Source organism: Saccopteryx leptura, chromosome 5 (genome assembly GCF_036850995.1).
Source record: "Saccopteryx leptura isolate mSacLep1 chromosome 5, mSacLep1_pri_phased_curated, whole genome shotgun sequence".
In the NCBI taxonomy this organism is placed as follows: domain Eukaryota; kingdom Metazoa; phylum Chordata; class Mammalia; order Chiroptera; family Emballonuridae; genus Saccopteryx; species Saccopteryx leptura.
Genome location: NC_089507.1, coordinates 84,012,209 through 84,027,108, shown reverse-complemented (window position 1 = coordinate 84,027,108; position 14,900 = coordinate 84,012,209). Strand labels below are relative to the sequence as shown.

The window sequence follows — 14,900 nt, the reverse complement described above, 5'->3', positions numbered from 1 at the left end:
CAAGAAATGGGTAGAGAATGCAGCTTTACTATTTTTTTTAATAAATAAATTTTTATTAAATGTAATGGGGTGACATAAATAAATCAGGGTACATATATTCAAAGAAAACATGTCCAGGTTATCTTGTCATTCAATTCTGTTGCATACCCATCACCCAAAGTCAGATTGTCCTCTGTCATCTTCTATCTAGTTTTCTTTGTGCCCCTCCCCCTTCCCCTCCCCCTGCCCCCCCCCCCCCATAACCACCACACTCTTGTCCATGACTCTTAGTCTTGTTTTTATGTCCCACCAATGTATGGAATCCTGCAGTTCTTGTTTTTTTCTGATTTACTTATTTCACTCCGTACAATGTTATCAAGATCCCACCATTTTGTTGTAAGTGATCCGATGTCATCATTTCTTATGGCTGAATAGGATACCATGGTGTATATATGCCACATCTTCTTATCCAGTCTTCTATTTTTTTTTTACAGTAATTAAAGCCATTAATCAAACTCTTGGCCAATACAGCAAGAATCCATAAAAGAGTAGTGTCCTTAACATGTTCACCAAGTCCAAGTTGACCCCAACACCATGCCAAATCCCTGAAAAATGCAACCCAACCCCAGTTCAGTCTGTTAGGAGCTGTCCCAAGGAGCAGGAGTCCAGGAAAAGTCCACATCCATGAAAGTCCACATGGCACTGGAATTGTCACAATTCTATACTTTGCAGCTCACGTCCAAGTCCCAATGACTGCTGCTTCTAGCTGGTAATGATTCAGGTAGACTGGAAAAGCCATCTGCAGCATGTGTGGAGATGGAGCTTCTGTTCTTCTCTGCCTGGAGAGATGAGACCAGGTTGCTTTTCCCTGGAGCTCTGCGACTGTGGCTTGGTAAAGAGAACCTTGGGATACAGTAAGCAGTCTTGGTGTGGCTTCTTCAGTGTTCCTTGGTTGAAGAGTCCTCTTAGTTTAGTCCAAAGTTGGTTTTCCAGATGATAGTTCTTAAAATTAGTTTGTAATCCACTTTGGTTCTGGGAGGTGGATGTTGGTACGTCCGCCTACTCCAGCACCATCTTGTCTTCCTTTACTATTTTTTATTAAAGTTATATTTTTCTTACTGCATAATCTCTAACACGTGGAGTTAACTTCATTCCTATTCTGTTGCACTTGTCTTCCCAGATTTTGACCCTTTCTCTCTACAGAACCTTTTTATTCAACTAGCAAGCATATCAGGTTTCAATTGAAAATGAGTGATTTTTTAAATGTAATTTCCAGGCTATCTCACTTAAATATGTTTTGAGTGTTAATTAATTTTAAAAATACTTATGGTTATGTGTTTAATTGCTAGTATATTCCCATTCAGTACTTAATATAATGCTTATTGCAGTCAGTAGTAAATAAATTGTTAATGAACTGACTATAAACATTCACATAATCTACTATGATTTTTTTTGTTCAAGAATTCTACATGTGTAAGTATTTTTGTATCTAAACAAAGTACTACTTAAGATATACGATTATGAGTAAATCTGGGTTATAGAGAAGAGAGTATTTTGAAGGCAGTGAGAAGAGTGGAACAAGGAGGCCATCTAATAGATACAATGGTGTTGAATTAGCTCTAAAGTTTAGGAGAGCTATAACTATGCAGAGCAATTAACAATGCTCCTGCTTTGATTCTGTCTGAATATACTCTTTTGGTCATGTACTGTAATGTTTGTGCAGATACACTTACCGCTGAGGATATGTGTTAATGAATTTAGTTTAAAAACATAGTTACCAGACAGACTTTTTTTAAGGTTTGAATTGAATCCTCCACTTGCAGACTGTAATTTTTGATAAATTATTTAGTTCTGTATTTTGCATTAGGTAATTTTCTTCATCTGTAAATAAAGATTTATAGATGAAATAGATTCTGATAGTAGAGTCAACTTCAGAGTTTTCATCAGGTTAATAATATTTGTGAAATCTTCAGAACAAGGCCTGATAAATATTAAGCACTAAATTATTATTGGCATTTATGATAGACTGCTAGAACGTTCCAGAATATAATGTTAGTAGGTTGTTATGTATTGGAATAATTGGATGATTTGGTCTTGATTTAAAAATTATTTAAAAATGTTCAGTCTTTCATCAACAAATACTGTTGGGCACTTGCTGTGTGTTAGGGACTGTGCACTGATACTGCCTCTAGTCCCACTGTTACCCTTAATCTGTACCAGGTTCTGACATTTACATCTGATATCACTTTCCTGTCAAAACTATGAGGTAGCTAAAATAAATGATGTCGCCAGTTGGTAAATGCAGTAACTTTTCATAGGGACGCAGAGTTTTGCCTGATTGCAGAAGAAAAGCCTAGGCCATTTTTTGTTCACTCTATCCACCATCGTGTAGGAAGAGCCTCACTTACATTCCTATGAGGCTTACTGGTGCTTCGGAAGGTTTATATGTGGATCACTGGGACGGAGGACAAGTATCCATATGAGTTTGTTTTCTTCTAAGGCTAAACCACAGAAATTCTATCCTGAGGCTTTTGTTTTTGTAACTTTTGGAAAGATTTTCTGAATATTACAAAATTTTGCAGTTTTAAATGAATTGAAAATACTTGACGTATTCAGAGGCATTTTAATATTTTTGATGTTTATTTTTATCCTTTTGTGTCTTTGGCTTATCCGAATCCTAGTTTTTTATTTTTTATCTTTTATTCTATATGCATATATGAACTTGCAGCATTTCAGGTTTAAATTCATAAACAAACCTGGTATTTTATTTATTCAACACAGAAAGAAATCTGACTAAGGAGAGGAATGAAAGTAGAGCTGCCCATCAGACATGTAATGGACCTCTCTAATTAACCTGATTGAATTGATTACTTTAGCAGTTCACTAGTGGGATAAAAGGCATAAGGCACTCAACATTTAGTTATACATTTATTCATTGCAAAGAGCCACACTCCATTAGTTTTATGTAATTTGGTAATTCCCAGTAGCTGTAGCTGAAATATGTAGTTCTTTTTGGTTTTGTGCAGTGATGATTTCTGGAGAGAGGAGAACTCGATTGTGTACATAAACTTTAAAGGGCCGACAAATTTTCAGAGCATTCCCAATCTTAACTGTTGCTTTGATCTGGCTTGTACTCACTCTTAAAACTGCTTTCCTTGGCCTGACCTGTGGTGGCGCAGTGGATAAAGCGTCGACCTGGAAATGCTGAGGTCGCTGGTTTGAAACCCTGAGCTTGCCTGGTCAAGGCACATACGGGAGTTGATGCTTCCAGCTCCTCCCCCCTGTCTCTCTCTCCTCTCTCTCTCTGTCTCTCTCTCTCTCTCTCTCTCTCTCCTCTCTAAAATGAATAAATAAAATTAAAAAAATGCTTTCCTCTACTGTATTACTGAACACAAATACGTGTAGTATTGAATAGTAAAATGATGTACAATCAGTTTTCATGTTGCAGTCCCATAAAGCAGTTTCTGTAGCCTCCCTTTATCCTAAACCTTCATAATCAAACTCTTTTAGAAGATTATATTTCCTTAAGATCTAGCTGTATTTAGTCAGTGTACAGTCAAATGTGTTTGAATCCACCAGCAGATGGGAGCTACAGTTTTAACTATTATTGTATCGAAGGAGTGAGATTTTAGACTGGCTTGAAATGTAGATATAATCTCTGTTGTCATCGATTACCTAAAAAAAGTAATGACTTGGTTGTGTCTGATTTAGCCAATGTTGGAATATCACTTTCTTCTCCTGAGTGCCTATCCCGTGTACAAAGCCTGTGGTTGCCTTAGTATGTCTCTATGTTTATCTCAATGGTACAACTGGGGAAGAGTTGGGATAGCAGAGATGAATTACTACAATAATCACATTTTTAGCATTTTTCCTATGTACCCATGAGTTAGTATTTAGCAATTATTCTCATGTTCATCATCTACTTGCTTTTCTCCATTGCTGCTTCTTGCTTCCAAATAGTGATATTAAGTATCCTAATGCTTTCTACAATAGATCCTTTTCTATATCTGGGTAGAATTGTTTTCTCTTGGAATTGCTTTTCTTCTGTCTCTAAAGAAAGAAATTTATTTATTTTTCCTTTTTGCTTGTTGGTGTGTTTGTTTGCTTTAAATTAGACTATTGAGATTTTGATATGACTGAGAAAGAAAAGAAGTAATCAAGTGTGACATCAAAGTGCTTTAGTGCTTTAAGGAATTATATTGAACAAATATTTAAATTCTGTTGGGAGGTAGAATTCAGTGAGACCATCAGTTTTTAAGAAAATCATTTGTTCATTTGCTATGCCACGAGTGAGAGATGTTTCTATTTGCATTTAATAACATACATGGAAAACAAGACAATCTAAGTTACATATGTAACCTCTTCCTGTTATTGGCAGAAATAAACTTTTTTTTAAGTTCTGCTTATGCGATTCGGTTAGCACCTCACAATATGTATTCTGACCTTCAGTAAACTTCCTCTGAATAATAGTGTCTGTAGATAGATCAAGGTAATCGAATTGTCTGCGATAGATGTACATATGCCTCTGTTGTACTAGGGAATACTGTTTCAATGGTTACACTAGAGTTTTGATCCTAAAAATAATCCTGAGTCATCAAAGTGCTGGTAAAGAATAATTGTCTAAGATATTCAAAACATCTTAGGTCAGAGAGAGAATAAAGTCTCAGAAGGCTACTTGAGGGATACGTGAAAGGAGGATATATTTGAGAACATAATTCTGGTTTCTGGTGAACAGAGTAAATGCTAAATTCTCCTTTTACATCCATTATAATAGAAGAGCTGCCCACCAAAACAATTAAGATTCTAGCTTGTGGTCTGAGATAAATATTGATTTTTGAAATAGAAAAACTCAATTTTTGAATTTCAACACTTGAAGCTATGTACTTTAACCCTTTGAGTAGGGAGTGTTGTTCATGCTCGCTGACCCCTGGGATTGAGTTTTTTTCAAAACATGAAATTAGTTCCAGTTTCAGTTTTATTAACTTAAAATCATGTTTGTTTGATAACAAATTTATGGAAACAAGAAGAACATACATTTGCCTATTTTAATGTTGCCTTACACATTTTAAAATGAATCGACTGTACTCTGGATGGTCAGGAGGCATGAGGATGTACATGAACGGTTGTACTATTCAAAGGGCTAATACTGTAAATAGGCCCAGGGAAGTTCTTCGTGTGTGTGTGTGTGTGTGTGTGTGTGTGTGTGTGTGTTTAGACAAATAAGCTCAAATGTAATTCTCAGAACTCCATTTTGAATATTTCTCATTTTTTAATCTTTGAGCTAAAACTTGAATGAGTTAAAAAATATACTAAAGTGTTTGTAAGCTGTTCTTTTAATTTAAAAATAAGATACGAAGTTGTCTTAAAGAAACTGAGTTTCTTATTTCTCGAATTAAATCATTTTTGTCTGTAAGTAAATATTAGGTCTGTTATTAGGAAAAAAGTAATTGGGTGTGGAAGTTTAAAAGAAATGGACTGGTGTAAAACATCTACTTTAATCATAAATTTAAAAATACAGTTTTCTTGAGATTCCTATAGAACTAATATCTTGAGTCTTTTAGTTGGTTTTTGATCTCAGAGTAAAGGACATGATACTGAATCAGTTCAAGTAGTAATTGTTTGACAACATTAAATAAAATAGTGGACTAAAATGGTATGACTATATTTTTAAAGTTTACTCACATTTTTAGCCTGACCAGGTGGTAGTGCAGTGGATAGAGCATTGACCTGGGATACTGAGGACTCAGGTTCGAAACCCCTATGTTGCCGGCTTGAGCAAGGGCTTACCAGCTTGAGTGCAAGGTTGCCGGCCTGAAGCACAAGTTTGCTGACTTGAGCAAGAGGTCACTGGCTTGGCTGGAGCCCCTGGTCAAGGCACATATAAGAAGCAATCGATTGACAACTAAGGTGCCACAATTATGAGTTGATATTTCTCACCTTCCCCCCCCCCCATCTATCTCTTTCACTCTCTCTCTTGCTTAAAAAAATAAAACAAAAGTTACTCACATTTTTATTATCAATTTAATTGTTGGCTATACCTTCAGCATGTCTTTTTCTTTTGAAAGAAGGTGTGTATGGGTTCAGTGGAGAAATTATTCATTTATTCCACCAGTAGTTTTTGAGTAATGTCTTAGGGCGAGTTGCTGAGAAACAGAATCTGAGATTTGTATGCGGGATGTCTATTGACAAACACTCTCCGAAATAGCATCTACAGGGGACTGAAGAGGGTAAGGATTAGAAAGAGGCAGAAGTTGCAGTAGAGGTATGACATGATCCTGTGGTGAGTTAAGGAGAAATACTAAAAATGGAGGGTCAAGAAATACATTAGACTTCAGAGTTGTTCTGAGTTTCAGGCAAGGGCTTTTCTGTTCCTTTGTTGGCCAGGGCAGTGATGCAACCTTGCGTGGTACAATTATGAAAAGTCAGCATCTAGTTTACTCCTGGAAGCTGGAAGGAGAGCCTTGATTCTGAAAAGGAGCCCTGACTTACAGGATCTGAGTAGTGCCCCGTTGCAGCTACTTGAGGTTGCCAACTAAGATTCTGACTTCGTGGCACTGGAAGTACCATGTTGAGCAAAAAGCAAGCGTGATACTCTCTTCTTTTAAGAAATTGATGTCTAGAGTGGTTAAAGAAGTTGTGGTACTTATATACAATGGAATATTACTTTTATAAGAAGAATGAAATGTTATTGGCGACAACAGGGATGCACCTGGAGGGTATTTTGTTAAGTGAAATAAGTCAGAAGAAAAAGACAAATACCATATGATTTCATTTATATGAAGAATCTCTAGAATCTAAAGGTCAAAATAAACCAACAAACAAAACAAACTCATAGAAACAGAAAACAAAGGGATAGTTGTCAAATGGGAGGGAGTTTGGGGGATTGGATGAAAAAGGTAAAAGGATTAAAAAGTATGAATTGGTAGTTACAAAACTAGTCACAGGATGTATAGTATAGCACAGGGGATATAGTCAATAAATTGTGATAATTTTGTATGATGCCAGATGGGTAGTAGATTTAAGTGGATATCACTTTATAAATTATATAAATGTCTAACCACTATGCTGTAATCTGAAACTAATATAAAATACTGTTCAATATCAACTATAATTGAAAATTTAAAAAAAGAAAATAGGTATTTATTGTCTAGTTGGATATATAGGGGCTTATTCTATGATTCCTTTTATTTCTATGTCTACTGACATAAAGAGTTGATGCCTAACAAGAAGAGATATTAATAAAAAATTACACAAATGAATGCAGACTTGTTATTGTTATAGATGCTAATACATAGTATTATGAAATCCCATATGAGAAGCTAAGAACCTGTTATGAAACTATAGATAAAATACTTAAAAATATATATATTGGTGGTAGTCATGCTAATTTTTTTTTTGTTTTTAACAGAGAGAGGGATAGATAGGGACAGACAGACAGGAACGGAGAGAGATGAGAAGCATCAATCATCAGTTTTTCATTGCGACACTTTAGTTGTTCATTGATTGCTTTCTCATATGTGCCTTGACTGTGGGCCTTCAGCAGACCGAGTAACCCCTTGCTTGAGCCAGCGACCTTGGGTCCAAGCTGGTGAGCTTTGCTCAAACCAGATGAGCCCGCGCTCAAACTGGCGACCTCAGGGTCTCGAACCTGGGTCCTCCTCATCCCAGTTTGACGCTCCATCCACTGCTCCACCACCTGGTCAGGCCATGCTAATTATTATGCAAGCTCATTATTGGTTTGCCTTCTCTAAATCAAGCATATCATATATTATATTTTTCATACTATTTTGTGTGGACATTTTTAACTATCAATAACTGAATCTCCACATTAACACCCTAACCCTCCACTTCCCAGAGTGCTGGACAAATCTAATTTATATGATTCAGCTGACATAATAAGATTATATTCACTCACTCATGGGAAAGTACTACTGAAGGGGGCAAATGTAAGTTTACTGTTGTTCATATACAGAACACAGAGGTATTCCTGTATTATTAGTTATCAATTATTCTTATTGTCCGTATGAACAACTATAAACCTATGTTTGCCCCACCCTGCATATACATGTGAGAGATTAGACAAGTAACTGGGAATCATCATTGCAGTTGTGATATTTTCTACTGGACTTGAGATTTTCAGGAGAAAGTGTATTTTTACACTAATAGAAAAAGGATTGACAATAAGGAAAGACTTCTGAGGCGATTTTTTAATAACATAATTGAAAGAATAATAATTATTACTTCTGAGAATAATGATCTAGTTGCCAAGTACTTTATAGGGATTATCTCATTTAACTCCCATTAGCCTACTGTTCTAAGAGGTTTATATAGATTTTGTGATGTAATCTTTATAATATCTTGACTAAGTTCTAGTATCACAAATCTATTAAACAGTAGTGCAAAGATGAAAAACTTTGGCAATCTGAGCCTAGAGCTTTTCTTAGGGATGGAAGTATTGATTATATTTATTTGAAATGAGTTGACAGTAGAGAATCAGGAATGCTTGAAAAAAAATGTTGAGCAATTCAGAGGAAAACAAACAACTTTCTTTATACACATAGAGAATTTTAATAAATGCATCAAGGCAAGGGTTTGACCACCATCAGCGCCCACACCGCTCCCCAGAAAGAGAGATCTGTTGGATCTGTTACTCCCCTGCCTAAATCCTTTAATGGCTTCCTGTTACAGGTCAGTAGACATTCTTTGGTGCTTACTCCTTCAACTACAGATGGTGTCCCCACCCCAGGGCCCTTCAACTTTGCTAAAGTCAACAAGGTTTCTTTCACTTCTTCTAAATGCTAATCTCTTTCCCACTTCATGCTTTTGCATTTGCTATTTTCTATGCCTAGAATGTGTTTCCTTCTGCTTTTTACATGACTCTTTCTCATCCTTCAGATCTTGACTTGAAATGTTACTTCCTCAGCAGAGCCTGTCCTGACCATACTATTTAAAGTTGGTTTCTCCTGTTACGCGTTGTCTCTGTACCCCGTTTCTTTCATAGTGTTTGCCTTAATTTGTAATTACACAGTTTGTTCTTTAGGTTATTTGTTATCTAGAGTCACTACAAGACTCCAGATTCTATAAGGACAGGGCTGGCGTCTATCTTGTTTCCTCTGTGTTTTCAGTGTCTGGCCCAGTGTCTGGCAGAATCGTTGTATTGTGTTCTAATAAATCATCAGTGGTAGTCATATAAAGGTTTTCCTAGTCAAGCCATGATGATTTTGACTTTTCTATTCACTTTCCTGTTTTATATTCGTTAAAAGTAGAACATAGAATAAAATTTAAATATAGGAAAAATGGCCAATTTTATAAGAAAGTCATATGGGCCCTGCACAGTGCCAAGTATATTATTGTTAAAAGAGTTATATTCATTTTAGTGAAAAGTTTATACATCACATTCTGTAACAACAGTGGGAAAATATCTTTCCAAATATGAGATAAATCAATTTTAGACAACTTAACTATCAAATGGTTTTAATACTGTATTGCTTTGGGGTAAATATTAGTATATGCTAAGTTACTACCCAAAAGAAATCTGATTCTTTCAATTGGTTGTTAAATAATTTCACAAACCTTTATTAGTTAGGATTATTTTGAAAGACAAGATTTCAATGGCCGTAACATGCTCTATTAATTGAACATGTTTATTGAGCATCTACTGTGTGCCCAGGCATTTTTTTTTGTTTTGGGTTTAGTGATATGGAAAAGAAACATAAGCAACCACTGTCCTCATGGAGCTTTACAGTCTAGTGAGGGGAGAATGTTTAATTAGCAATCATTGTCCCTTGCACACGGACGCAGGTGCACATGTTATATGTCCATATTATGTGTGTAAAATCCTGTCATTTTTGCACATATACATTTGGTAACACTTTCACAAGTCTGCAGTGACAAATATTGCAGCTAACTGGTAGGGAGAATGGTCAGCCTCAGTAGTATTTTTTGAATCCCAAATAAGATGTTTTAAAAGTCATTTTCATTAAATTTTTTTTCTAAGGCAATTCAGCTCCACATTCCAAATGTGTTAGACATAAGTTTTTTTTTTTTTAAGTTTTTATTCTTTTTTTTTTTTACAGAGACAGAGAGAAAGAGAGAATGATAGACAGGGAATGGAGAGAGGTGAGAAGCATCAATCATCAGTTTTTCGTTGCGACACCTTAGTTGTTCATTGATTGCTTTCTCATATGTGCCTTGACCATAGACCTTCAGCAAACCAAGTAACCCCTTGCTCGAGCCAGCGACCCTGGGTCCAAGCTGGTGAGCTTTATGCTCAAACTAGATGAGCCCGTGCTCAAGCTGGCGACCTCAGGGTCTCGAACCTGGGTCCTCCACATCCCAGTCCGATGCTCTATCCACTTCGCCACCGCCTGGTCAGGCAAGGTTTTTATTCTTAAATTGTATAAATTATGTATAATTTAAGCAGTTTAAATTCAGGTATATATATATATATATATATATTTTAAATTTTTATTATTTTGAGGTGATATTTCAAATAGTATCTTTTATACATTAATCATTTGTTTAAAAAACCACTTACCTATCTTATTCGTTAGTAATATATGTAGGATTGAAAATTTTTTTGTAAACTTAGCCTTTTTGCAGTAATGATTCACAAATAATGCTTCACATTTCTTCTAAAGAGATTAGTCATTTGCTTCTTTAATAATTTTAGAAGCATATTCAGTGTTCGTGATTTCAACATTAGAAAACAAACCAGAGGAGAATTTTGTTTTCAGGCAAAAAGGTATGATTAAGTGAAAGGTAATCATTCCATGCTAATATTTATTTTTGTACATTTTTCACTTTGAACAAGTAAATTTCTCACTGCCTTAACTATTAACTGCCTTAACATATGTTAAAATGGACAGGCTTTCTATTACTTTTAATAATTTGCCAAGAATTTAGTACCACTTTGTGATACAAAAAATAAAATGTGATTAATGGGTTTAACTAACCTAAAACACTTAATAAAAAAGACCCCAAAATTCTTCTTTTAGGACTTCAAAATTTTTCATTTGCATTAAATACTTAATACTTTAATTCATTTTATTATTTTTCTGACTTTTAAACTTACACATAAAACCAGTTAAATTGGTAATAGAAAGTAAAAAGTAAACATTGTGGGCTCAGTTCCTCCATAGCCTTTTAGGATTTATTTATATTTTTCTTAAAATAATCCAACAAATAAGGATTATTTTGAACTGTTTTAAAAAATCAAATTGTGAAAAGCATCTATTTTTTCTTTAAAATGTTTATGATTTAGTTCACTGCTTTATAAAGAGATACTGAAGATCTACGTTTCAGCTGGCTCTGTCAAGTCGGTAGACCAGTAGGTCCCAGCATAGGGGACTCTTTTGATGTTAACACAGAAAGACCTGCCTTAGGAAAGCTTCCTCTTAGGTTCAGGCAAACCGAGGTGGTTGGCTATGCTTGTGTCAAGTTTAAAATCCTTCTTACCAGAAGGCTCGGATCACAGAATAAAAGATGAAGGGTGGATTATTTCACATTCCATACTAATATACATTGTTTATGCTTTCCTTAAATTAATAACAAAAAGAACATAAAATCTCAGAAGTAGTTTGCTGCTAATACACTGCTCATAAAAATTAGGGGATCATGGAACTAGATACTCTGGTATTTTCAGCCTTTTATAGTACAAGTTATTTTATGATTCTCATTAGTGAATATTTAGAACAAATCTAGTCTGACTAAAAAGTTGTGAAACAGAGTGGCTAGTAAAATGTGTGGTTATAAGGGGTAGGGGGATGTGAGGGAGGGAACGGTGGGAGGGGAGAAAAGAGGGACAAATATAAGGTGATGGAAAATAATTTGACTTTGGGTGATGGGTACACAACATAATCAACCGTTCACATGCTATAGAAATAATCACCTGAAATCTATGTGCTCTTATTGATCAATGTCATCCTGTTAAATTTAATTTTCTGAATAAAAAATAAATTTTAAAAAATCCTCTTACCTAGTACTCTTCCATTCATGTTCCCAAGATAACTATTCTTAATATATATTTTCAAGTTCTTTTTAATATAAATTTTCAGAAGTTCTTTATACTTTCGGTATATTTTCTTTACTTATTAGGCAGCTGCTCTTTCCTTTGAAAGTAGACATTGATTAAAACAAAACAAAACACCAAAACCACATTTATGTAGTTCACATTAAGTTTAAATAATTTATTTTGGGGAGGGCAACCTAATGAGTGGAAACGATAGTAGGTAGGTAGGTAGATGGAAAGAAAATGAGAGCTAGTAGTGGTGTTTCACATTAGTGACATTGCATGGAAGCAGAATGTCACTTTCTATTAAAATTCTTTAAATGAAAGAGAAATAGACTGATTTTATTTCACGTGAAGGTTTAAGCACTTCAACAATATTTTAATAATCATTAGTAAATATATATGACATTCTAATTTATTACTGAGGATTTCTTTTCTGTTGGAATATCAGAATATATACTATCATAAATGAATATCAGTTATTAAAATGGACATTTTTCAGAATAAATAAATAAAATTAATATTTTTTTATTTAAGGCCATGAAGCAAATTTAAAACTCAAGAGTGTTAAGAAGGAGGTTTTATATAGAAATTAAAAATCAGTGAATATTCCCTTTTTATGAACCGGATCCTTGGTATGACCAGTTAGAAGTTCGAAGGAAAGCATGTAAATTTAGCTCAGTAATTTGGTATACAGGTGGTCAGTCAAACGATATTGAGACCAAAAACTGACTCATGTATGAAGGAATCAGAGAAGATCACAAGGTCTGAAGGCTCCCAACAAAAGAGTAAGCATTTATTGCTACTGTGTATGCCCTTGGTTGTCTTATTTTGGCTCTTAGCATTGTCACTTTGAATAAAATCAGCATCATATTTTGAAGAAAAAAATCACAGGACTACTCAATGGCCAAAAATTATATCTTAAAAGCTGTCAGGCTATATAAAAAATGTGTGCCATTGATCCCAGGAGGAAGCAAATGGCTCACTCAGCACAATTCATCATTACTCCTGGAAAAAAGAACTCAGCATGCCTGCCCTGCTCGTGGTGAGTCAGTGGAATCATGTTCATATACTGACAGCACTTTTTTCTTTTTAGGAATTACCTTCTCTATCTGAGCCAAAGCACATGGCAATAAGATTAAATTAGATACCAGTGTTCTGAAGAGCAAAGGCCGATATGTTAATTTTGAATTAACTGATAGTCACTCAGAAATATTAAGCGAAGTTTACCTTAGGTGCTGAGGTAATGACAAAGGTCAATCTGATATGGGTCTTAACTTTGGGGAGCTTTTAATCTTATAGAAAATATGAAATATACTGAAGTAACGTTTATTTTTTAGCGTAGAATACTGAATTACGGAGTGGAGATGATAAAATGAAATGGAAGTTAAGAGGAGGGAATGAGTACTCATGGTTGGGTAGGCTTCTGTTATTTATTCAACAGTGTGACTGCTACTATATTCTCACAGGAACTTTTAATGTAAGATTTTATTTATGATTTAATTCCAGCTCTGGTTGATCCAATATTCCTTCAAAAATTTATTGAACACCTGAGTAAATATGATATTGTAGAGAATAAGAGCTAACTAACACAGAGTCTGCTTTTTAAATATAGTAAGTCACGGTCCATTTGAGGGAAATAGACATGTAATTATTTATAGCAAGATATGGTAAGTATTAAAATACATTTATTTGTAAAGGGTATAGTTTCTTATGTATGCTATATAAGTGCTTTTAAATATGTATGTATAGTATATGTGTGTGTGTGTGTGTGTGTGTGTGTGTGTGTGTGTGTGTATAAAAACACATTTTGGTCAAAGTATCCAACTCTAGCTTTAGTTCAAATTAAAATACCTACCGCATTATAGAATTAGTATAATTAGTTTTCATTTGTCTAATTAGTAAGCCAAATCAGACATAACGTTTGCTAAGAAAAAGTGTGAATTCATTTTTCAGTTTAGATAAACTATGCCTCCTTCCCCAAGCATCTAATTTCTGATTTCTAATTCTCAAGTAGACAGGCTGATAGATACGTAGTCTGACCTATAGCTTAGTAAGAGGCGTGGAGTTGGGCCATGGGTTAGTGACCAGATGAACTAACTGACTGCTGCCTTCCACATCTCTGACTTGACTCTCACTGAACCGGCCCCTCCAGAAGAGGTTTGAGTTGTCTTCATTTGCTTGGTGCTCTGGGCTGTGTGTCACTGTGAGATTTTTAAAGCAGAGGAGGACACTGGTGCAAGAAAAAGGGCCAGAGGTGTTGGTGAGAAAGAAGAACCAGAGTGTGCTCAAAGAAATAGTTTTAGAACTGAAGATTTGGAAATTGACTGTTGTAAAATTACATAAACTCACGTGCACTTTGGAATGACTTTTGTTTTGAAAATGCTCTGTGAAAGACTGGCTATGAAGCCTGACCAGGCGGTGGCACAGTGGATAGAGCGTTGGACTGGGATGCAAGAGGACCCAGGTTCAAAACCCCAATGTTTCCAGCTTGAGCACGGACTCATCTATCTGGTTTGAGCAAGGCTCACCAGCTTGAGCCTAAGGTCACTGGCTTGACCAAGGGGTCACTCAGTCTGCTGTAGCCCCCAGTCAAGGCTCGTATGAGACGCAATCAATGAACAACTAAGGAGTCACAACAAAGAATTGATGCTTCTCATCTCTCTCCCTTCCTGTTTGTTCCTGTCTGTCTGTCTCTCTCTTTCTCTCTCTTTAAAAAAAGAAAGAAAGAAAGGAAAAAAGAAAGAGACAGGCTATGAAGTATAAGTAGGATTTTTCTAAGTGAGGATGGTGGGGAGGAGAGAAATTCATGGAAAGGAAAATTTCCCTGAATTCATAGGAAGTCATGAAAAGACATACCGTGTTTATGGAAAGGAAGGAGGCTCATTGTGACTGCAAGAGAGGAGATGTA

At 35.3% G+C, this 14,900-nt stretch overlaps 1 protein-coding gene across 2 annotated transcripts in view; it reads left to right on the top strand.

The window, feature by feature from the left end:
* The window catches only part of PPP3CA (protein phosphatase 3 catalytic subunit alpha), a 328,201-nt gene that overhangs the window by 107,516 nt on the left and 205,785 nt on the right, over positions 1–14,900 (top strand). The window lies entirely within an intron of this gene.